This window comes from Peromyscus maniculatus, chromosome 20, assembly GCF_049852395.1.
Source record: "Peromyscus maniculatus bairdii isolate BWxNUB_F1_BW_parent chromosome 20, HU_Pman_BW_mat_3.1, whole genome shotgun sequence".
Classification (NCBI taxonomy): Eukaryota; Metazoa; Chordata; class Mammalia; order Rodentia; family Cricetidae; genus Peromyscus; species Peromyscus maniculatus.
This window is the reverse complement of record NC_134871.1, coordinates 52,434,684-52,458,855: the sequence shown is the minus strand read 5'-3', so window position 1 is coordinate 52,458,855 and position 24,172 is coordinate 52,434,684. Positions and strand designations below refer to the sequence as shown.

Here is a 24,172-nt window from a genome sequence, read left to right as displayed (position 1 = left end):
ATGCTCAAGTTACGCCCAATGTGGCAGATCACTTCCTGTTGCCTGTGGGTCAAGGTGTATGAACTCAGCTCCTTCTCCGACACCATGTCTGCCTGAATGCTACCATGTCGCACCATGATGATAATGGACTGAACCTCTGAAAATGTGAGCCACCACCCCAATGAAATATTTTTCCTTTGTAAGAGTTGCCGTGGTCATGGTGTCTCTTCACAGCAATAGAAACCCTAAGACATATTATTTTGTTTTGTTTGAAATATTGTCTCCCTATGTAGTCCTGACTGGAATGGGACTCATAGAAATCCTCCTGCCTCTGCCTCTGAAGTGCTGGAATTAAAGGTGTGTGCTGTTGTGCCAGTGACCTTTGTTTTTTTTTATTCCTAACTCAAGGGGGAGCTTGGCTGTTCCTTAATGAGGCTCAACTTTATAGTCTATTCCCAACTGGCTAATTTAGAAATCCAGGAGAGAGAGCAGAGAGGGATGCAGGCTTAGCAATCTGGAGTGTTTAAACATTTCAGGAATTCCAGGACAGTGATCACACCTGGTCAGACAAGCTTCTCGAACAAAGGACTCTGAGTAAAAGGCTCAAGGGAGCCAGACACCCAGACATGAAACCTGTTTATAAGAAGAGAAGTGGGGATGGGAGGCAGGTGGATCTCTGTGAGTCTGAGGCCAGCCTGGTCTACAGAGTGAGTTCCAGGACAGCCAGGGCTACACAGAGAGACCCTATCTCGGATTAAAAATAATAATAATAATAAAATAAAAATAAAAAAGAAAAGAAAGAAAGTGGACCTGGAGGAGGGCCCCTGGAGATATATCTCAGTGGTTAAGAGCACTTGCTCCTCTTTCAGAGGACCCAGGTTCTAACAATCATCTGTAACTCCAATTCCAGAGGATCCTATGTCCTCTTCTGGCATCCTCAGGCACCAGGCATGCACATCCTGTGTATACATATATACATACAAGCACAACTCTCATACACATAAAATCTCAAAAAAAATTTTTTTTTTTGCATCCAGGTGTGGTGGTGCCTGCTTTAATCCCAGCATTTGGGAGGCAGAGGCATGCAGCTCTCTGTGAGTTCGAGGACAGTGTGGTCTACAGAGTGAGTTCCAGGACAGCCACGGCCACACAAACTACACAGAAAACTTTGTCTCAGAAAAAAAAGTTAAATAAATAAAAATTTAAAAAAGACTAAATCATCCACAGTGTAGGATACAATCTCTAGCTACCAGGCTTGGCTCCAAATAGGACCTCGAATCTTTCAGGTCTCCAGTGGTGGTGCATGCCTTTAATCTCAGCACTCAGCAGACAGAGGCAGGAGGATCTCTGTGAGTTGGAGGCCAGCCTGGTCTATAGAGCAAGTTCCAAGACAGCCAGGGCAATAACACAGAAAACCCTCCTGTCTCAAGAAACAAACAAAAAACCCTCCAAGCACAGAGACTTGTGGGTAGTAACTAACCACTCATCCTCATCATCTGACCTACAAAATTTTGTTTTGAGATTTATTTTATGTGCGTGAATATTTTGCCTGCATGTGTCTAAGCACCGTGAGCATGCCTGTGCCTGCTGGAGGCCAGAAGATGAGTCTGAGACACATGTAGGTGCTGGGAATTGAACCCAGGCCCTCTTCAAGAGCAGTGCTTTTAAAGCCCCCAACTTGTGGGTGACTTTTGTTGTTGTTTTGAGACAACATCTCACTATGTAGCCCTGGCTGTCCTGGAACTCACTATGTAGACCAGGATGGCCTCATAAAACCATCTGCCTCTACCCTCTGAGTGCTGGGATTAAAGATCTGCACCAACACACCCGGCCTTGTGAATGGGTTTTAAATGTATTTACCTCTATCTATGGCCTTGTGCCTGTGGAGACCAGAAGAGGCCAGGTCCCCTAGAGCTGGAGTCATGGTCAGTTGAGAGACATCTGACATGGGAGTTTGGAACAGGACTCAGGTCCTCTAGAAGAACAGCAAGTACTCGTAACTGCACAGGCTCGCTCTCTCTAGCCCAACCTTGCCTCCATCAAGCATTCCCACAGGATTCAGAGTGATCCATTCAGCAGCCACACTCTTTCCTTGTGTTCTTCTGTTTCCCCAGCTTATGGATGACAGTTTGAGAGATTTAGGCAGGCACAAACCTGTTTGGGGGCCGGGGGGGACAACTTTGCTACTGTGAAGCAAATTACTCAGGAGAGAAGGGGTGGCCCGGAGAGGACTAGTAAGGTGACAGACCCAGAACAGAACTGGTCCAGTGTTGCTCTCTTACAGGGGTGCTGAGAGCACCCTCCCAGCTTCTCCCAGAGCCTACATAAAACCAGGAGTCCCCGGTGACTCCACTCCGAGCGCCTTGTATGACAGCATGCCCTCTGCCCCCTCTCTTCACACCGGGGTGTACTTCTACCCCAGAATGTTGTAGAATACAGCCCTCTGAGCAGGACAGCTGTCATGTTTACCAGATCACCTGTGCCTGTTTGTAAGAGTCCATCACGATAGGCCTTGTTGACTGCTGGCGTTCTCTCGTAAAGGAGTGGCCGGGGAGGGTCACCGGACCTTCACCTGTGATTTCCAGTCACCTCCACCCAGCCACCTGTGTATAGTTGTGCCCTAATTGCACATGGCTTCAGAGGATTGGGGACTGGGAGTTGGTAGGAATATATACATATAATTATATGTAATTAAATATGTGTATTTAATATATATTTAATTGAACTCCAGCCATCTATGGGAAAGTCCTCACCAATGCTTTGGGGGTCACCCATGAGCTATAAGTAAGCCTAGTAAACTTGTTTCCACGGGGTGAACCCTAGTAGCATTAAACTTTGGTTTGTCAGTGGGAAGTTCTGAGGAGAGAGTAGGTGAGGTAAGTATGAGGATAACAAGGAGAACGGGGTTGAGTAAGGGGAGGAGCCATGAGGGGAGGGAGCCAAAAGTTCATACTGAAGAGAGGACTTGCCCTTCAATTTTATTTTATTTTTTATTTTATTTATTTATTTATTTGGTTTTTCGAGACAGGGTTTCTCTGTGTAGCTTTGCGCCTTTCCTGGGACTCACTTGGTAGCCCAGGCTGGCCTTGAACTCACAGAGACTCGCCTGCCTCTGCCTCCCGAGTGCTGGGATTAAAGGCGTGCGCCACCACCACCCGGCTCCCTTCAATTTTAGAAGCAGCATTGTTCCTGGAGGAAGGTGTAGACATCTCCAGGAGCCAAAGTCAGAAGGTCCAGACCTCTTGGATTTTGGAGTCCCACAGCAGCTGAAGAGTCAAGCTGATCTTGAATTGTGTTGATCTGAAATTTCTTTGAGGCTTTCTGATAAATGACTTGATAGGGAAGTAAACTGGTGTCTTAGTTACCGTTTCTATTGCTGTGATGAAAGACCATGATCAAAAGCAAGCTGGGGAGGAAAGGGTTTTATTTGGCTTACACTTTCACATCATAGTCCCTCATCAAAGAAAGTCAGGACAGGAACTCAAGCAGGGCAGGAACCCGGAGGCAGGAGCTGATGCAGAAGCCATGGAGCGATGCAGCTTAGTGGCTTGCTCCCCAAGCTTTGAACGCTCAGCAGCTTTTCTCATCCAAAGATCCAAAGTCCTTCCATAATCTCCCCAAAACATATCATCAGGTCTATCACAGCCATGCCCCACTCCGGGTACCAGTTTCTGCCCTCATTAGGGTCACTATTGCTGTGATAAAACTTCATGACCAAAGCAACTTTGTGAGGGAAGGGCTTATTTGGCTTATACTTCCACTTTACCGTTTATCATGGAAGGAAGACAGGACAGGAACTCAAACAGGCCAGGAACCTGGAGGCAAGAACATTGTGGGGTACTCACCAGAGAAGACTGCTCAGACATGGGTTTAAGCCACTAGAAAGTCTTTATTCGCCAGCAACTGCACCAGGTGTTCGGGATCCCAGTTTAGCACTTTCTCAGGGTGAACTTTTAAGCACAAAAACCATATTCTAAGTTAACATACTTCAGTTAACAAGAATAGGTAGCCAGAAGCAGAACTACTGAAGCCAAAAGGCAAGGTTAGTACACTTAGAGACCTCCCCAGAACTATGGAATTTGATGAATTAGGCCTTTGTTTTAGTTTTAGCGGGTGGTGCTGTCTGCTTGCTGAGTTTTACAGCCCGAATGCTACTTGCATCATGGAGTCAGTTGTGCTAAGGTCTGGGGACCTCTTACAGAAGCTGATGCAGAGGCCACAGAGGAGTTGCTTACTACTTTGCTCCCCATAGCTTGTTCAGCCTGCTTTCTTTATAGAACCCAGGATCACTTGCCCAGGAGTGGCCCCACCCACAATGGGCTGTGCCTTCCCATATCAATCACTAATTAAGAAAATACCCTACAGGCTTGCCTACAACCTGGTCTTATGCCTCATTTTCTCAGTTCCTCCTTTCCAGTGACTCTACTTCGGGTCAAGTTGGCATAAAACTAGCCATCACAACTGGTGTCAGAGATGGTTAGCCCTGCAGCCCCTGTTCCAAGTCCGGAGAGAATACATAGGGTTGCTAGGAAGGGGATGCCTCGGGTGGTTCTTTCTGAGGTAGAGTCCAGTGTAAGGAGCGGACATCTGAAGGGATGAGAGAAATGGAAGGTGAGAATAGGACCAGGGTACAAGTCGCCATCCAGTTGAAGGAGTAGGTTAAGCCCCCCCACCCCCAGCCATGAGAATCTATTCCAAATTCTCAGGAGAAAAGGAAAACATTCTTTAATAGTACATGTCTGGTTCTGGCTGACACCCAAAGGGAACCCCACCTTGAAAAGAAATCCTTTGCAGCTTGTGTTGACTGTGAGCTCTAACTTTCCACACGGACTGTTGTCTGTAACATTCCACACGGACTGTCTGTCATCCGTAAACCTCCTTTAGGTCCCAGCCCCAAATTCCACAGTCAACAGTTAAACATGCTCTACAGGGGGCATTTGGAGATAGAGATTACAATGCCCCTTCCTGCCGTTGGACTGATAGTGAGGTTAGCCATAGTACTTACTACAGGGCTAGCCAGGACAGCTCGCCAGCGCTGGAAAGCTCTGCTGTATGGGATAGGTTTGCTAAGAGGGCTTATCTCATTTCTTTCTTTTTCTTTCTTTCTTTTTTTTTTTTTTTTTTTTTTGTTTTTTTTTTTGTTTTTGTTTGGGTTTTTTCAAGACAGGGTTTCACTGTGTAGCTTTGCGCCTTTCCTGGAACTCGCTTTGGAGACCAGGCTGGCCTCGAACTCACAGAGATCCGCCTGCCTCTGCCTCCCGAGTGTTGGGATTAAAGGTGTGAGCCACCACCGCCCGGCTAAAATTTTTTTTTTTTGAGACAGCCTTTCTCTGTGTAGCTTTGGAGCCTGTCCTGGAACTCACTCTGTAGCCTAGGCTGGCCTCGAACTCACAGAGATCCACCTGCCTCTGCCTCCCGAGTGCTGGGATTAAAGGTGTGCGCCACCACCGCCCGGCTTATCTCATTTCTTTAATGAATTATGCCTGGTTGTGCATATTGTAGATGTCATAAATATGAAATGAAATATTGTCTGTAAGAGGTCAAAATCTACTAACGACTATAAGGGAGGGTTACGTGCCTTCACGAATAAAGAATCCTGTTATTATGCTAGCAAATCAGAAGTCAGAGAGGAGCTGAAACAGCTCAGAGAGCCGTCAAAAGCGAGGCCCTAGAGAACCCCTGTGTTCTTAGCGGCTGCTGGAAGTGGTCGGCTGGGCTGGTGTCTCCGACGGGGCCTTTTCGTCTGATCATTCCAACACCGTTCTCCGGACCGTGCATTCTGAACCGCTTGACCCGTTCTGTTCCTCTCAGGTAGAGACTGAAATGACAAACGGCTCTGACCTTGGAGCCAGCTTACCACGCAGCTCAGCTGAGGACTCTGAGTGTTCGGTCCTCTATGACCCAGTTTTAAGTTGGAACCTTATAAAAGATTGTTAATGGTTCCAACAGCAGGGATTGATTTAGGAGGGGATTTGAGTAATAAAGTTACAAAGTATTTACCAGAATGGGATGCGTGCTATTTCTCCTTAGTTCCTCAGAGTTTGAAGTAAATTCTCATTAACCCGATGCTTCCCGATAACTAGATAGATATATGTGGTCATTAGACCCATGGACGTGACAGCCCTTTCCTGTAGAAGAAGAGACATGGCGTGAGGTCAAAGCAGGCTATCTGGTGTAGTTTCCGTTTCCGGGGTGTCTTGAGCCTTGTTGGATATTCCATAGAGAGTGTGTTCCAGGGGCATGGTGGTACAAGGTTGCAAGCCGACTAGGAGAGATTGGTTTATTTGGGGGGTTCCCAGGGAAGTTGGGTTTAAATTGGGAGGGACAACTAAGTATTTGAAAGGAGGGTTCCATTTCAATCACTATGCTGGCCTTGCTGCTTGCAGAGACCCAACACCACATCACCTGAGCATAGTGGTGTAGGCCTGTGACCCCAGCACCCAGAAGGTCACAACAGGAGAGTTAAGTTCAACATCATCCTCAGCCATATGTTTGAGGCCAACCTGGGCTACCTGGGACCTTATCTTCATTAAAAAAAAAATCAAAATAAAGTTAAAGGCAGAAAATTCTAATAATTATTTCTCCAGAGAAAGTGTAAAAATAGCCAATAAGCACATGAAATATATACTGATCACTGGCCACCAAGGAAGGACTGGTTGAAGATCACATCAAGATGCTATGTCTCACCCGGGATAGCAGAGTCTGTCTGTTCAAGGCTGGCCTTGAACTTTGAGAACTGCCTGCCTCCGCCTCGAACTGAGTGCTGGGATTAAAGGCGTGTGTCACTGTTGCCCTTGCCTGATGGAATCAAGTTTTGGATGGGGCATGAGGCTCCAAGAGGACACTTAAACATTACTTCGGACTAAGGAGCTTATTAGAGTAATTAATGCCATAGACATACATACAGACAGACAGACAGACAAACAGACAGAGGATCAACAGCATGGTGGGGTCTCTGAAGAGAATCAGAGCTCAGAGACCAGAGGAGGGGGTCTCCTCTATACCTTTTTTTGGTTAGGGGTTCGAGACAGGGTTTCTCTGTGCAGCTCTGGCTGTCCTGGAACTCACTCTGCAGCCCAGGTTGGCCTCGAACTCAGAGACCTACCTGCCTCTGCCTCCCAAGTGCTGGGATTAAAGGTGTGCAGCACCACCATCTGGTAAAATAATATTTAAAAGACCCTGCAGTCAGGCTCTTGGATTCCCAGGCAGGAAGCAGGAAAGCAGGTGGGAAGAAGTGGATCACTTGCCTCTGCCTCTGGAGTGCACACAGCACCATGTTTGGTTGACCAGGGCTAATATGGAGACAATCATGGCCATTGTAATTTAAGATGGCTGCAGTCATGACAAGCCAAACCCATAAGTGAATATTTGAACAAAGCATGTATGTACAGCATGGAATACTGTCCAGCAGGTCTTGTTTCTAAAATCACTCAGGAAAGATAATCAAGGCTTTTAGGACCAGGACTGGAATAACATTAGCCAGGAGCACCTTGCTGGGCCCGGGACTAAGGAAGTGCTTAAACATGTGGAGTATTAAAGGCCACCGGAAGAGCAGCCCTGGCCAAGGCTGGCCCCATCCAAGCAGGAAGCAAACTAAGCTGGTGTTAGATTAAAATCAGAAGGAACACACAACTGTAAAGTTACAGCCAAGAATCCGCACAGACAGACAGAAGGAAATGCTGTCAATAAGTCAGTGGGAGAGGAGAGACAAACTTCCCAAGTGGACAAAGTCGGAAGAACTGCTGTAATTCCAACGGAAGAGAATTGGACCTCAAGGTCATCCTGAGCCAAGTGTGGAGGTCAAGGCCAAGCTGGACTACACCAGAAGGTCGCAACCCCGCCCCATGTGTGGGCTGGAGGCGCGGCAGTCGGCAGGGTCTGCAATGCACAAAGCCCTAGGTTGGGTTCCCAGCCTGTGATTAAAGCGAGCAGGGTGGTGCACAGCAGCAGAAATCCAGCACTGGGTAGATGGAGGCAGGGGCTCAGAAATCCAAGGTCATCCTCCAACGCATAGCAAGTTTGAGGTCAGCCTGGCCTCAATGAGACCCTGTCTCAGGCCAGTTGGGAGGCTTAGCAGGGGAAGTGCTTGCCTTACAGGTATTATAATCCATGTTTGATCCACGGCGCTGACACCAAGGTGAAAGGAGAGGACCAGACTCACAGTTCCCCTCTGACCTCTGTGGGTGCAGCCTCCACGTGCAAAATAATAGTTATTACTATCACTATTACTATTACTATTATTAGTTGGTTTTTCAAGACAAGGTTTCTCTGTGCAGCCTTGGCTGTCCTGGAATTGGCTCTGTAGACCAGGCTGGCCTCGAACTCATAGAGATCCATCAACCTCTGCCTCCTGAGTGCTGGGATTAAAGTCATGAGCCACCACCGCCCCATTTCTTGTTCATAGGTGTGGCTGCACAATCTAGCTACTTCCAAAGCACACCAGACTGGGGCCTGTCAAGAACTCATCATAATTATCCCCATTTTACAGATGGGGAAACTGAACCATAGAGAGGCCAGGTACTACTAGGTCAGATGCTCTAGGTCACACCGTCAGCCCAGGGCACTTTTCAGGGTAGTCCCATCCTGTCGTGTCTGGCCAGCTCCGTGCTGTGTGTTTTAGAATCGGACCAGGCTGGGAGGGGTGTGCCTGGCACTGCTGTAACAGGATAGAAATGGTGAAAGAGGGACTGAAAAGATGGCCCGGGGGGAGAGCACTGGCTGCTCTTCCAGAGGACCCGGGTTCAATTCCCAGCACCTACAAGTCGGCTCACAATCTTCTATAACTCCAGTTTCAGAGGGCTCAATGGCCTCTTCTGGCCCTTGGTGGGCATCAGGCATGCATTCAGGCAGAGCATCCATACGTGTTAAATTAGATTTTAAAAAAGAGTGAATGAAGGAAGGCCAGAAAGGAGTGGACAGTGCAACATTGATTTAGAAATGGGGGGGTCCTCAGCTGGTGCCCCCCCACCCCCATGTGACTTGAGCAGACTCTGACATCTCTCTGAGTCCTTTCATCTATGACACAGGGATAAGCTTTCCCACCTCCTAGGGCTGATGTGAGAGTTCCGAGAGGTTTCATGGCTCATGTGTGTGCTGGGTGTGGATTTGACGGCAAGAAACAGCTCCTGTTTTCTAAGAGGCAGCTCACGGGTGCCTCAGCCTCAAGTGTCAGGCTGATCCCAACCAGGTTCAGTTCTGTCTGAGGAGTCTCCAGTGGAGGGGCCGGTAGCTCTGGTGATGGTCACTGGTCCTCCACAGTTTCTGCTGCGCCACTCATCTTCAAAAACAGTCTCTGCATAGGGCTGGAGAGATGGCTCAGCGCTCAAGAGCACTGGCTGCTCTTCCAGAGGACCAGGGTTCACTTCCCAGCACCCACATGGCAGCTCACAACTGTCTGTAACTCCAGTTCCAGGGGACCCGACGCCCATGGCAAAACACCAATGCACTTCAAATAAAGATAAATAAATTAGCTGGCAAGCCTCTCTCTGGCAATGTGTCCCAAGCCAAAACCACCTTACCCTGTCACCGAGCCCCTATGCAGTCATCCAGTCCAGGTTAGTGTCCATTCTTGTGGCCTGTTCTCTAGCTGTGTTGTACCCAGAGTCCCCCAAAGACCAAATCCGATGTAAAAGCAAAGAGTCTTTACTACAAGTTAACCCGGGACTCTCCATCTGTCTGACGCAGAAGCGGAGCAGGAGAGACCCCCGAGTAGCCGTGGGGCAGGGTTTTTAAAGCAAAGAGGGCGTGGGGTCTACAGACCACATAGGAACAGACTCAGGATTGGTTTATGCGAGTGCCAATCATGTTAGTAACTTTTAATTGGCTAGGGTTAGTTGGGGGTTACAGTTATCATTTTGGGGCAGGCCTGGACAGGTCCCAGGCTCTGTCCTTGAGCTGCCATGGAGGCTGGCTGGCCTAGCACGTTCTGACTATGGGGGCTGACTCAGTGGTCCAGGCTCTTCTGTCCTTGACCCATGCACGTAGCTCTAAGTTGGTGAGGGGTCCCAGACAGTAAACAACTGGCTCAACCTTGAGCAGTCAGAGTACGTGCAGAAAGGGAGCTACTGCAAGGACTATGTATTTTGTTCACAGCCCTCCCAGAAACTGCTTGTTCAAGTCTCAGGAAACTGAAATTGAGGCCTGATCTCTGAGAGAAGACTGAGCAGCTTGCTATGGCATCTGCTTGGTCCTTTCAGCTGCCCAAAGGCAATTCCATGTGAGAAGAGAGGTCTCCTGGACCTGCAAGCCTTCCACGGTGGTGATGGTACTGAGAACTAAGAGCCCTTCCGAGGATGCACAAGGAGTCTATCCCCACTCTGCTCTTCCAGATTTTGCCAGTGTGGGCAGAGAGGAAGAGGGAAGGGGGAAACAAGGGAAGCAACAGACCGCAGAGTGAAGATTAGCATCTAAGTTCACGCCTGTGCACCTGGGCCAAAGCCGGCCGCTGCAGCTCTGGGTCTCTTTCTCTATTCTCAGAAAATCAAAGCTTGTTTTTTGTTTTTCATTTTTTTTTTAAAAAGCCTCCTGAGACCCTGCTCATCTCTCCGTGGCTCCAAGTCACACTGAAAGCCAGGGGCGGACCCTTTTCCAGCTCCAGAACCCAATAGCGATTACCACTCACAGAGGCCAGCACATACATTTCCCTCCCCGGGTGGCCCTGGGTGTGCGGGCCTTCCGAGGACATTCCAGACCCACGGGCCCAGCTACTTTGGTCCCAGGGAGAGTTTCTAGATCCCCACTTAACTCCACCCCCTGCTAGTGTAACTGGACAAAGAGTCACTACGTGACCCAAACTGAGCCAGTTAAGGGGTCAAGTCTTCTTGGCACCACTGATGGACACGTGACAGAACAAGCCAATCAGAGATTTTCCTGTGGGTTTTTTTTTTCTTTCCCTTATCAAAAATTTGCTTTCCTAGACCAAGTTATGACAGGGCCCAGGTGGAAAGATGCCCATGTTGGCAGGAGAGCTGGGGCTCCCTACTCAGAGAGGAACCCTGGCCCTCTCCCAAGGATCCTCCTTGGTGAGCCACCCGAGGACCTTCCTACTGCAGCTAGTTTGAATTAGGGTTCTGTCTAGCAGTGAGTGACACACCCTGTTAAGGATGTGGCTAGGAGGCCAGTGTGGTGGCACCCGCCTTTAGTCCCAGCGCTTGGGAGGCAGAGGCAGGGGATCTCAGTGAATTCCAGGACAGCCTGGCAATATAGGGAGACTCTGGTTTTTTTTGGGGGGGCGGGGGGGGCGGGGAGAATAAGAGGAGGAGGAGAGTGGCTGGGATTTTAGTGTCAGCTCTAACAAGCTAGGCTCAGCCATATGTCCCCTGTCCTCAGTGGGCCAGTTAAAGTGACAAGGAATAGTGTTGTAGAATATTATTGTAAGATGTGTTACATTTGCTTATGCCATGGAACATTTGTTTAATGATGAAAAGATGCATTTGTTTAACCCTGTGTTGCTGTGTTGCTGATGGTCTAATAAAGAGCTGAACAGCCAATAGCTAGGCAGGAGGAAGGATAGGCAGAGATGGCAGGCAGAGAGAATACATAGGACAAATATGGGAAGAGAAGATTGAAAAACAAAAGAAGGAGGAAAGAGGACAGTGGGGCCCAGTCACCCAGCCAGATATGGAGTAAGAAGTAAAGAAAAAATATATAGAAATAGAAAAAGATAAAAGCCCAGAGGCAAAAGGTAGACAGGCTAGTTTAAGCTAAGAAAAGCTGGCTAGAAACAGGCCAAGCTAAGGCTGGGCATTCACAAGTAAGAAAAGGCCTCTTGAGTATTTATTTGAGAGCTGGGTGGTGGGCCCCCAAAGAGCAAAGAGTGAAATAACCAACTACAGAATAATGGAAAGCAGAGAAAGGCGACTATTTCAGTGTGGTCACTTAAGAAGAGGGACCGATAAAGAGATCCAGCTGCTACAGTAGCTCCCGAAGCTTTGGATCCCACCTCCTGTTCCCCTGGCAACACTAGAAATGTAAACATCTACTTTACCTTCCCTTGACATTTAAATCGCCTTATATAAAGGTGGAGGTATCTGGGGTTTGTTCTAAGTTCCATCTGGTGGAGACCTGCCATTCTAAGCTACCCAAGAGGAGCTGGGAGGAATCAGGAGATAATGTACTTTTCCTGCCCAGAAGCCCCTTCTCCAGGCAGGTGCTTCCAGCTTCCAGGGGGCTGGTGGGATTTCTGCATTGTGGTGTTCCCACTTTCTAAGTTACTCAGAAAAGCAGACCTTTCCTTTCTTCTTCTTTTCATATACTTCTCTTTTTCCTAGATGGATACTGGCCAGAGCATGTTTTCCAAGGTGCCCTGGGCTTTTCCACTCTTTCTCTGAAGCCCCCTTCCCCTTTTGTTATGTGGCTATTTGTCAATCTCCGTCAAAATTGGCATGGTGTTTTTCTTCATTTCCCTTCCGGTAATCCTGCTGAGATTTATGGCTTGCCTGCTCTATTGTTTTTCTCTTAAGATCTAATAAAATTGTCCTTGCTCTTCCTTTGGAGTCTGTTGCTAAATTCTTTTATTGATGAGACTAAGAACCCCCAAAAGGAACCTCGAGGAGCTGGAGAGATGGCTCAGTGGTTAAGAGCACTGTCTTCTCTTCCAGAGGACCCAGGTTCAATTCTTAGCACCTGAATGGCAGCTCAGAACTGTCTGTCACTCCAGTTCCAAGGGATCCACATCTTTACACAGATAAACATGCAGGCAAAACACCAATGCATTTAGACAAAAGCCCCATTTCCTCAGGGGCTTGAAGAAAGTTCTTGCTTGCTAAAAAGGGAGTCATTTTCCTTACCTCTGGCAAAAGGAACTTATGGCCTTTCCATTAACATTTGACTCTAACGCCTATTAACTTGTCAAGGGCAATGCTAACCTCTAGGTTCCCTCAGTCCATGCTCAGAAGCCCTACCCCTGCAAGTCTTAATCTTATAAAAGCTAATAAGTTACTGTAAACTGTTAAGGATAATTAAGAAATAAAGGTTAATGGTTAGTCACCTTATACATGATAAAATTCTTTAATATGTTCAGAACTGTACTTAGAGTCATGCTAAATATTAATGTGATTAATTATAGAAAAGAGCTTTATTTAGCCTATATGTGTTTTCAAGGTTAAACCTAGGTTTGTTTAGCTCAGATATGCTTAATAGATAATGGTCCTCAAGTTTGTCAGAGCGCTGATGAATATGGCATTTAAAATGTTTAGTGAAAAAGGCTTCCGATGTCAGAGACCCTCCCAGCTCCTAGCAGTGACCCCAAGGTCTCCAAAGGAGATGATGGGGCACCATGATGACTCCACTTGGATTGTGGAAACACTAACCACGGGGCAAGAATGCCCCAATGCTGCACCTGCCACCAGGACCTTGCCCAAACTGTGGACAAGGAGGACACTGGAGAGTTGATTGCCCCACTTTACCTAGAGAAAGTAAGGTCGGTCTCCCCCATGCTCCTCCTCCACAGAAAACGTCTTACCTTCTGGGCCTGGTGGCTGAAGACTGAAGCTGTCCTGGCATCTCTGCCCCCAACACCACAGAGAACACAGGAGCCTGGGATGAATGTCTAGGTAATGGATTAGTCGCTGCCATTTTAAGTGGTACCTAGGCCACTTGGACTATACTTCATGTTATAATTTATCCTTCTCAGATCTCTGATGGTATTGACAACTAGGCTAACTTTGTCAGCCTAGCAGCAGCAGGCAACCAGGTTCTTCCCCAAGGCTGCAGCCACTTTGTTAGCTCATTTTGTATGTAAAAATTGAGGCTTTTCTTTTTTAGGGCTACTAGGTATCCTATTAAGAAAAGATAGACAGGGGCTGGAGAGATGGCTCAGAGGTTAAGAGCACTGACTGCTCTTCCAGAGGTCCTGAGTTCAATTCCTAGCAACCACATGGTGGCTCACAACCATCCGTAATCAGATCTGGTGCCCTCTTCTGGCCTGCAGTCATACATGCTGTATACATAATAAAAATAAATAAATAAAAAAATAAAATTAAAAAAAAAAAAGAAAAGATAGACAGGTTTGACTTGCTAGCAGCCTTCATATTAAAAGATAAACAGGTTTCAGATGTAACTTACCACTAAAGGAACATGACTTGCAATGACTGTTCTCAATAATAAATGCTTATGCTTCTAGTAAATGATGAATGGAAAGAAAGAGTGTTAAAGTCTATGCAAGTCTTGAGGGTCTAAGAAAACGTTCTAAGGTAATAAAGGTCGGAGGATGTAAAAGCTTAAGTAAGTTCTGAGGGTTTCAGAAAGTGATTTAAGATGTAAATGCAAGTTGGAAAGGTATAAATAAGTGATTTAAGGTATATGAAAAATGGGAAATGTTTCAGATTTCTTTCTCCTCTGCTGTTGTTACACTAAGATTTCAAAGGTTCAGGAATTGATCAATGGAGTTCTGATAAGCTGGTAGAGTAGTGACCACTTACTGTTTAGTCACAAACTCAAGATTCAAATTTCTATTGGTTGCCTTCTCAATACAGACTTAAAGGTGCTTCTCATCAGGCCAAAGACATCTCTGTTCAATCTATCTCTAGCTCTCTGGATAGAGAAAAAAATGTTCATGATTTTTAAAACAAATCTATAGCTTTTGTTAGGACTCAAAGATGTGAGTCTACTTTAGCTATTTTACAGACACCTGTTACCTGAAATTTCTACAGTGTGGATTTCAGGACAGATTACTTTTATGTCTTTTTGTAAAATAAAAAAAATCATGTAAGCTTCAGAAAATTGAGGGAGTCATAAGACTTGGATTCATTTCTCATGATCAAAAGGACTCCAGATAAGTACAGGCTACATTTTCACATTTCCCTACCTGTCTATTCCTGAGGATGGGATAGCTCTCTCTCTCTCTCTCTCTCTCTCTCTCTCTCTCTCTCTCTCTCTCTCTCTCCTGGTCTTAGGATTCTTCCCTTCCATCAATTACTAGAACTGGGCCTGAAAGTTCCAAATGTAAGATTTTACTTTAAGTTCCTAAATTTTAACTTTTGTCTCTAGTCTATATCTGCTTCAGCAGTTTTCACTTGGCTGACAGACACATCCAAGCATCAACTGCTGACTACAACCTGCTCCATATAACTGCAAACCCTGAACTTGCTGAAAGCTGATGTGGACCAGTCTAGCCGATGTGATTGCTCCCTATCTCTTTAGCTGGGCCAGATAACCAGATACTTCTGATGAATGCCCTGCTGCCTAAAGCCCCTCCTTGCCTTTGACTAGCATTCCAGGCCTCCTGGGCCCTGACAACAACATCCTATTTTCAGCAGGAAGTAGTTACAGAAGACAGTCACCCCCTGTTCCCCCAACAGGCTCGAATGTTAGATCAAAAGGAAACTCACTGGCACAGGAGACAAAATAGCAGTTGGTAGTGCCTATTGGCATTACCAGGAAAGGTATCTGTTAAAACCAAGTAGACCCAGATCAATCAACAGGAAGATTCATTAGCTGAAATAGTTCTATAGTATAATAGGATACTCAACCTGCTCTATGCAAAACAGAGAGGTTATTGTATAGCTTTAAGAGAAAGTTGTTTTTATGTAAACCATTCAGAAATCATTAGAAATAATCTGGCTGTACTTGGAAAAAATTATTGTAATAAAGGGGACCTGAGATAAAGTAAATAATTGGTCCCCATTCTCATATCCAGGTTCCTTCTAGATAGTAACTCTGATGTCATCCATCACAGGGCTTTTAGCCTTTCTACTTCTGCTAATTGCTTTTGGCTCTTGTATCATTGGTGCCTTAACTAAATGATAATGGTTATTAGATCCCAACATAAATTGGTACCCTTCAAAGAGTCAAGGATTTGACTCAGAAAACAACTCAAGGGGAGAATGTAAGAGCCAAAGTTAAAATTTAAGTTTTAATTACTATGCCTTAGAGATCATGAAACAAAAATGCCTCTGGTCTGCAAGCCCAAAAACAGACAGTTCCTGAAATGCCAGAGTCTATTGTTTATAGGAGGTAACAAGTCACATGTTTTCACTCCCCTAAATAAGTTTGTTTGACCCATCTGCACTGGATGTGCTTGATCACATGTGGGTGGGAGGTTCACAGGCAGGAAATATATCAGAATGTACACTACCCCTGATTGGATGTAGGCTGGAGTAAGTCAGGATGTATGCTTGCCCCTAATTGGACCTGATGGAAATACTTAAGCCACTGTAAACTTATTTGAGGACATCTTCTGGAAACCCAGGGATGGACCCTTTAGCAGACCTATGCAGATCTGTCTGCAAGACCTGGGATTTGAAAACCTGAAGGAATAGGGTGGACTACAGTCTAATGCTGTAGACCACTTTCCTTCCGTTTTAGTGGACTTTACACATGAATGTAACAAAGAAAGCAATGATCCCAGGAAGGCTGTTTGAGTTCAGAAAAACATGTAAATAAATGACAGTAGCACATATTAAATATTAATAGAGCGGCCCTTTCCCAGAACTTTCTCAGAACAGACCAATGTAAACACAATTGCTTGTCACATATTATAGATTGTATCAGAGAAATTATGAATGCAAGACAGAGGCCATATCCAGATTCAGGGTACACCTTCACCAGATTGGGTTCTATGGCTATGTTCCGACATCCAACAAGAATAAACATGTCTTGTAAGTTGAATGTAATGTTTAACGCAAGAGACACGAAATCACGTCCAAGAACAATCCAGGGGACAAAATGCACCTGAGGTAAAGAGGCCCTCTGCCTTTTTCCCTGGAGCTTCTCACAGTTCCCCAAGGCATTGTCCACCATGCATCATTCTTTTGACAGTGTCCCGACAGACACCCTCTTCTGGTCTCATCAGGTACCCATAATCATGTGCACATACTCACACACAGACATACAGGTATATAACTAAAAAAATGCCATCCTTAAAATTCAAACAGGGGTTGGAGAGATGGCTCAGCACTCGCTGCTCTTTCAAACCTACGTTTAGTTCACAACATCCATCTGGCAGCTCATCACTGTGATTCGAGTTCGAGAGGATCTGACTCCCTCTCTGACATCTGTGGGCCCTGGGCACATGCATGGTAAACAGACATACATACAAGCAAAACACTCATACACAGAAAATAAAAGTTAAAAAAAAAAAAAACTCAAACAAACCAAAACATGGGTTCTCTCTTTGCCCAAGCATTTTCTTTTCATTTTTCTTTTTTTTAAAGATTTATTTATTTATTATGTATTCAGTGTTCTGCCTGCATACATGCCTGCAGGCCAGAAGAGGGCACCAGATCTCATTATGGATGGTTGTGAGCCACCATGTGGTTGCTGGGAATTGAACTCAGGACCTCTGGAAGAGCAGCCAGTGCTCTTAACCACTGAGCCATCTCTCCAGCCCCCTGGCCAAGCATTTTCATGCCTGACTGTCACCTTTGAGGAAGTCAGTCAAACAGCACAGATTTGTCCATCTCAGGGTGTTCCCTGAGTTCTGTTCAAAATGATGAAAAATCAGGAAAGAGCTTGCTCGCATGTGTGGCAGCGTCTCTGCATGCTGGAGCACCAGGTCCCATTATGTGGGCTCCCAAAGAGGTTAAATGCTCACAGAGAGAAAAAGACTAGGTTTTAGCCGGGCATGGGGGTGCACGCTGGTAGTTCCAGAGCTTAGACCATGGAGCAGGCAGATCAGGGGGCAAGGAGGACAGTCTGGGTAACTTAATGAGACCCCGTCATAAAATTAAAAGATGGAAGCCAGGCAGTGGTGGCGCACGCCTTTAATCCCAGCACTCGGGAGGCAGAGGCAGGCGGATCTCTGTGAGTTCGAGGCCAGCCTGGGCTATCAAGTGAGTTCCAGGAAAGGCGCAAAGCTACACAGAGAAACCCTGTCTCGAAAAACCAAAAAAAAAAAGACGGCTGTGTATGTAGCTCAGTGGTACAGTGGTTGCCTAGCATGCATGAGGCCCTGGGTTCAATACTCAGCAGTACACACACACACACACATACACACACACACACACACATACACACACACACACACACACACACATTAATTTTCAAATGCAACTGAAATTTAGGCAGGCCTTAATGAAACAAAGGTACCTCATCTCTGCTTCAAGGGTACTGGCTAGGGTGGCCCATCAGGCTCAAGAGATCTGCTTCCAAGATGGTCTACTGACATTCAGGCAGGCTGGGGCTGCTGGATGGGAGCTCGACAAGATAAGGATCAGAGACCCCAGCCCCTCCCTCTTCCTAGGCTCCTTTACTGGCTGATCACAGGGCATGGTGTCTGGGTTTCCAGGGTAGGTAACCCGAGAGATGGGAAGCCGAAGTTGGGTTCCTTCTATTGGCTGAGCAATGATGGAGCTCAGGGGGAGGAAACAGTGCTCACCTCTCTATGGTAGAACACCAAAGAGTGTACAGACATGTTTTGGGTTTTTTGGGACAAAGTCTCTCTATGTAGGCTTAGCAGTCCTAGGACTTGCTATGTAGGCCAGGCTGCCCTTGGATTTACAGAGATCCACCTGCTTCTGCCTCAGGAGAGCTGGGACTAAAGGCGTGTGCCACCAAGCCTGGCTATAGACACGTTTTTAAAGGGTTGCTGTGGGGATTAGCTCATGTTATGTATGAAGTCTCAAAGGGAACCTTTACTAAAAGACATGGTGTAGCCAAGTGACCACAGTAGCAATCCAGTGACAAACAGACAACTGTCATTGTTGCTGCCTCGGGGACTTTGCATGCGCTCTTCCCACACCTCCCTCAGGCCTCTGTTTCAAATGTCTGCACCTTAGAGAGCCTTCCTGCTTACCCTAGCCCCTAGTCCTGCTCTTCAGTCCTCCTCCATCTGACATTATGTGAATACTTCCCCTTCCTTCGTTCCTCTTCTTTCTTTTTTTAAAAGCCGTTTATAAAGATTGAGTGTCATAGAGCTCAGGGCTAGGCTCAAACTTGCTTTTTTTTTTTTTTTTTTTTGAGATATGTTTTTATCTTATATTGCATGCATGTCTGTGCCGCATGTGTAGGTCATGCTCTCAGAGGTCAGAAGAGGTTGTTTGATCCCCTGGAACTGGAGTTAAAGATGGTTATGAGCATCCATGTGGGTGCTGGGAACTGAACCCCAGTCCTCAGGAACAGCAACCAGTGCTCTTAACCACTGAGCCATCTCTCCAGCCCTCCATCTTGCTATTTGGAACTGCTACACTTGCCTCCACTTCCCAAGTGCACACACCACCAGATCCAGCTAATCCTTGGTCTTTCTAGGTTCAAGGTAATCCCTGACTTTGTGGCTGAAGGAACTGAGCCTGGGAGAGAGGAATGACTCGTCCAAGGTCACAGAAACAGCCTAGATCTGAAGTTTCCTGGCATTATGGGTGGAATGACAGAATCTCCCCTACCCAGCTCCAGCCGCATGTCAGTCCCTGGCCACTTACCCTGAGACATCCCATGTAGACATTGAAGAGGAAAAACAGGTGCCTCATTCCAGGGGCAGGAGGTGGCACAGAGAACCAGCTCAGAAGCAAGCAGATTGCAGTGGGAATTCTATCTTCGGCCCTTGTCTGTCTGGGTGACCTTGGGCAAAATTCTGCATCTCTGAGCCTTGGCCTTGCGGCAGACAGATGCTCTGGGTGAAGGGTTACTTGCTGTCCAGGGGACCCAGCCAGGTTCTTCTTGCCCTGTAGGTAATGAATCCTCCTGGCTGGGAGGTATTCTGTAGACTTGGATGACTGGCTGAGAGGATTACCACACCATGCAGGGGCGCCAATGCCTGTTTCAACAGGACCGGCCCTGCTTGCTTAGAGATTGCTCAAGGATGGATCTAGGTCATGTGACTTCAAAAGAGGCTTCAGGGGCAGCTTTGGTGAGATGAGAGCCAAGCTCATCAACCCAGCACCCCCTCCCTTCTAAGGGTCCTTCCCATACCCAACAGGAAGTTACCTGTGGTTTCTACTGGCCTATGTTAACCTTTCCTTTCACTGGGTCACCCCCAGCCCCCCTTTTCTTTTTTAAAAACTTGGAAACATAATCTCCTTCACACTTTAAGAGCCAGGGATTATGTCCTTAGCGCACAATGGAATATTTCACAGGCCCTTCAGGGATCTAGCTGGAGGAGTTACGTGTCTATGTGTCTAGTTCTTTTTTTTTTTTCTCTGTGTAGTTTTGTGCCTTTCCTGGAATTCACTTTGTAGCCCAGGCTGGCCTCGAACTCAGAGATCTGCCCAGCTCTGAGTGCTGGGATTAAAGGCGTGCGCCACCACCGCCCGGCTTGTATCTAGTTCTTGCTCTCCCTCCCAGGGAGTGGAGACCCTACCCTCCCTCCCCACCTCGATCCCTGGTGTCCCCTGGGGGCTTCCAGAAGCAGAAGTGACATTGGTGGGCTCCTCTGAGCTGAAGCATCTCTCCTTCCAGAGAGTTCCGTGCAGCTCAGCACCCTAACCCCGTCCAGTGTCTCTCCGGGGCTGGACTCACTGTTCGTCTCCTTGGGCCCACACGGTCCCTTCATTCCACAGATGGACTCAAGTGTTTCCTGGGCTTTCCATATCATCTCCTACAGGCCCTCTGACCCTGCTTGTCTCCCATGCCAGGCCACTGACTAACACGTTGCTCAATCTAGTGGCCCTCGGCCTGGTCTTCCTAGCCAGTGAATCCCAAGCCCGAGTTTGGAAATGTCTTCATTCTCTGACCAAGGGCCTGAGCCTTGGTACATTACTAGTCACTGCCGTTACTCCCTCACTGGTCTCTGGCCCTTTCCCTTACTGAACCTTCCCAAGAGCCACAGAGGGAGCTTATGCTTTGTTGTAGCATGGGTTTTAGAGGATGTGTGTGTGTGTGTTTGTGTGTGTGTGTGTGTGTGTGTGTGTGTGTGTGTGTGTGTGTGTGTGTGTTGTGCTTGAGACAGGGTCTTATGTTCATATATATATATATGCTACACACACACACACACACACACACACACACATACACACACACATACACTAAATCTGGTAGCACAACTTCTGGACCTCTCTAAGTAGCATCCGGGGTACCTCCAGGAGCAGGTAACTCCAACCCAGGCCTCCAAATCTGCCCTTGAAGTCTGCCTGGGAGCCTTTATCCAAACCCTTCCCAATCCACGGAAGGACTGGAGTCCAGAGCCCCTCAGGAAGTGGCTCCTCAGTACAGACTCAGTCCTCTGATCTTGGCTAGCCGGGTGACTCAGCAGGGAAAGTCTTGTCTCCAAGACTGATGACTGAGTTTGCTCCCTGGGTCCTACACGGTGAAAGGAGAGAACCATTTCCTTTTTTTCCGAGACAGGGTTTTTCTGTGTAGCCCTGACTGTCCTGGAACTCACTTTGTAGACCAGGCTGGCCTCGAACTCACAGAGATTCAAAAACTGGTTCTTAGTGGGTTGCCCTCTGACCTCCACACGCATTGTAGTACGTAAGCACTCAAATCCATGTAAATAAATAAACAAACAAACAAACAAATAAAATCAATTCTCTCTTCTCTCTGGGCCATGACTCACTCCTATACCAAGTGGAATGAACTTCAACCTTTTTTTGGATCAGGGGTCTGGGCTGGGTTGGGGATTCTCTGCCAATGCCTGAAGGAAACCGAGTGACAGGGAAATTCTGGTCTTAGGTCATAGGAGGGCCTTGAGGGATGGATGAGGTCATGGGTCTTTTCTTTCCCCTAAAGCAGTTTCTAACCCCCTTCAGTGACAATTGTTCCAGGCAAGGGACACTGAGGACATTGAAACCTGGGATGAAGTTGCTGGGGATTGAGACAGTCACACGAGATTCAAAGCAAAGGATCACCTTACCCTGGGAAGATCTGGTGAGTGCCAGGTGCCACGAACAGTGGTGAAAGCTGACACTGCACATCTCCCGATTTTATCTGTCACCAGATAAAAGGAGGCGGGAGGACCTGCCCAGTAAGCGCAGGGTGCAGTTCGTGATACTTGCCATCTGTCAGAAGGCTGAGCCTGGAGGAGGGCTGCACAGGCCAGGCCTACTGGGGCTATCTAGTGAGACCCTGTCTCAAGAAAAAAAGTAAAAATAGTAAGAAATAAACCAAACCACTAAAGAACTGTAACAGGGATGGTGGTGGCCAGGGGACGAATTGAAAGTCTGGGAAAGACAGAAGACCGATCTGCGTAGAAGATGGGGGGAGGGGCGTATACATTTAATCCCAGCACTTGGGAAGCGGAAGCAGGGGGATCTCTGAGTAAGAGGCCAGCTCCAGGATGACCTCTTGTCGCTGTCAGCTCCTTGCAGAAGCCTGGGAAGAAATCTATCCCCCTCTCTAAAAAGAAACTGGACCACAGCCTCCCTCAGCTTGTTCTACCTACCATCCCTGGAACAACATCCCTACCTGAGCTGAAGCCTGGATCAGACTGAATGGGGAGAGCTCGGGGCTCAGAGGAAAGGCCACAGGAATAGGAACTTCGTCCCCCTGGAAAGCAACAACTTCTGGGCAGAGCTCAACCACTTCACATAGATCTGGGCCCCAGGAAGAGGATTTGTTGAGAGTTGAGACCCAGCTCAATCATCAAACAGAACAAGCCAGGCATGGTGGGACAAGCTTGTGATCCAGGACTCAGGAGACAGAGGCAGGAGGATCACTGGGAGTTGGAAGCCAGCTTGGCCTACATAGTGAGAGAGATGCTGTCTTCAAACAGACACCGAATCGGACAACTTTGACAATGCACTATGGGGGAACTCAGTTCTTCCAGGGCTGGAGGCAGTCAAGCACAGGCCTGGGGACCCCGCAGCTGGAGAGTGTGGAGAGAGGAAGGGTCTCTGGTGGCTTTTTTCTTCCTGGTTTTTTGAGACAGATTTCTCTGTGTAGCCCTGGCTGTCCTAGAACTCACTCAGTAATCCAGGCTGGCCTTGAACTCAGAGATTCACTTGCCTTTTCCTCCTGAGTGCTGGAATTAAAGGTATGTGTCACAACGACCATTTTTGTTTTTTTTTTTTTTTTTTTTTTTTTTTTTTTTTTTTTTTTGTGGTTTTTTTTTTTTTTTTTTTTTTTTTTTTTTTTTTTTTTTTTTTTTTGAGACAGGGTTTCTCTGTGTAGCTTTGCGCCTTTCCTGGAACTCACTTGGTAGCCCAGGCTGGCCTTGAACTCACAGAGATCCGCCTGGCTCTGCCTCCCGAGTGCTGGGATTAAAGGCGTGCGCCACCACCGCCCGGCCATTTTTGTTTTTTTTAATGTCTGTGTTATGTGCACATGTGTGCAAGGTTCTCAAGGTTCTCATGGAGGCCTTTTGGTTCCCTTAGAACAATGGTTCTCAACCTTCCTAATATTACAACCCTTTAATACGTTCCTCCTGTTGTGGTGACCCCCATCATAAAATTATTGTCATTGCTACTTCCTGACTGCAATTTTGCTCCTGTTATGAATCACAATGTAAACATCTGTATTTTCTTTGGGGTTGAGACGCACAGGTTGAGAACCACTGCCCTAGAGCTAGAGTTAAGGTGGTTGTAGGCGCTGGCAACTGAACTCCAGTCCTCTGGAAGAGTAGCGTGTTCTCTTAACCTCTGAGTCAGTTCTTCAACCTGTGACTCTTCCTCGCTACCGTCCCGTGGTCACAGTGACTTTCCTGACCACATGCCTCTTCCCTCCCCTAAGCTGACAAGATCTATCCGGATCTTGTCATCAGCTTCCACTATTCTCCACTTTGTTATCAGCTCTGTCACCTCAGGTCATGAGTCAACACAGCCTGGAGGTCACACAGTCAGGGCACCAAGCTAGTATGACATCTGCTGTGATACCCAGTTCCCTTTCCAGTTCCTGAAATATCAGGAGTGAAGCCGAGTGGTGGTGGCCCAAGCCTTTGATCCCAGCACTTGGGGAGCAGAGGCAGGTGGATCTCTGAGTTCAAGGCCAGCCTGGATTACAGAGTGAGTTCCAGGACAGTCAGGGCTACACAGCAAAAACAGTTCGAGGCTAGCCTGGTTTACAAAGTGAATTCCAGAGCTGTTACACAGAGAAATTCTATCTTGAAAAACCAAAAACCAAAACCAAAACAAACAAACAAACAAAACACTGAAAGAGAGAGAGAGAGAGAGAGAGAGAGAGAGAGAGAGAGAGAGAGAAATATTGCCAGTGGGTTGACGTATATGTGCAGACAGGTTCTGAAACAGCAGAGAGATGCCTCAGTAAGGAAAGGTGACTGTGACCTATGACCCCTGTTACTTTCAGGAAGAGAAACAACTGTGAAGAGGTTCAGTCAGATGGAAGAGACGGACGGTCAATCATGATCCCAAGGGAGGCTGTGACGGTG

At 47.1% G+C, this 24,172-nt stretch overlaps 1 long non-coding RNA gene across 1 annotated transcript; it reads right to left on the bottom strand.

Moving 5' to 3' along the window:
- Window positions 1-3,848: 3,848 nt before the first annotated feature.
- On the bottom strand, window positions 3,849-20,040 carry LOC121824441 (uncharacterized). The gene is made up of 3 exons (XR_006066336.2): window positions 19,335-20,040; window positions 5,980-6,107; window positions 3,849-5,797 (listed from the first exon to the last, which is right to left on the bottom strand). It is a non-coding gene; the product is annotated as an uncharacterized LOC121824441 (long non-coding RNA).
- Window positions 20,041-24,172: the final 4,132 nt, after the last annotated feature.